Genomic DNA, 1,308 nt, shown 5'->3' on the forward strand with positions numbered 1-1,308 from the left:
CCGTTTATAGCCCCGCCTGTGCCTACACATGTCTGCCCTCGTCATAATACTCCCCCACAATGGTGTCGCTATAGTCTGATTTTGGTTTCTCGAACATCGTAGTAAATTTTGTTAGGTATTCTGATATCCTTGCGATGCCACACAGACCACGGTGAACAGTAAAACTATGGACTTGATAGAATACTAGATCACCACCAGTTAGAAGGGTTACAAGTTGCATGTTTCGCGGTATGTGGACGGCGTTTCGGTATTTTACTCGGCAGATTTGGCAGGTCGCGAGAAGGATGCCATGTCAATGTTAAAGGTCTTCCAGGACGAGTTACAACCACTTGAGGCCTCGTATGAGCTCCCTGAATTTGACACCATGAAGTTTCTGGACTTGAGGCTCTTTTTTTCTCGAGACAAAACACCTGCTCGCGGTATGAGCTTCATGCGCAGAAGCCATTGCTGCCCTTCTCGTCGGGGCACTCGAAGCTAGCGAAAAGGGCAATTGCGCACTCGGCCTTGCAGAAGGCCTAGTGCAAGTCGTGTCACTACATGGTGAATGATGCCTTTTTGGGGCAGGTGAACCGGCTTGCGGTCACAGTTTTCACGCCGGACGTGGTGTTGTCTGTGACTGAGGACATATTTAGGGACGTCAGGGATTTCAGGAGAAAGGAAGAGCGCTGAGTGAGATGGAGGGTGCAAGACAAGAAGCAGATAGCTGTGGTGCCCTATATGCATGACGTCTCGCATGGGCTTAAGAAAATTGGAGAAAGCGATGGGATTCGTTCGGTTTTCTCAGCCCTTCAGAAGCTTTCTTGCATGGGTCGTTCGACCTCTTGGGTGAGAGGGAAAAGAAGCTACCCACAGACCATAAGCGAATTTCATGCCATGCTTTAAGGCATCTTGCACGTCATCCCTCTTACGTGTGGTAGAATGTACGTGGGTCAGACGGGACGCTGTCTGAACGATAGAGTCCGTGAGCACCATTACAGCGTTTATACAACATTATCGGGACACCTGGACATCCATGTGTGGGACTGCAACTGTAGCCCTATTTTTGAAAACACCGCGGTCCTTGTACGCAACTGGGACCAAAGGCTGAGGGAAATCATCGAGGCTGAGGAAATCAAACGGTCTGGGGACGTATGTGAAAGCACGCCTTCATTGCACCTTCCGTACAAAGAGCTTTTGTTTTTAGCGAGTCATAGCAAAAAGGAGTTAGGAAAAACAGTCCCACATGTGTGACTTATCGGAGCTTCTCTAGATTTCACCTCTTGGTTTTACTTCCTAGTTTTATCTTTTCTTTTCTCGATTTGCCTGTGT

This window comes from Rhipicephalus microplus, chromosome 8 (assembly GCF_043290135.1).
Source record: "Rhipicephalus microplus isolate Deutch F79 chromosome 8, USDA_Rmic, whole genome shotgun sequence".
Classification (NCBI taxonomy): domain Eukaryota; kingdom Metazoa; phylum Arthropoda; class Arachnida; order Ixodida; family Ixodidae; genus Rhipicephalus; species Rhipicephalus microplus.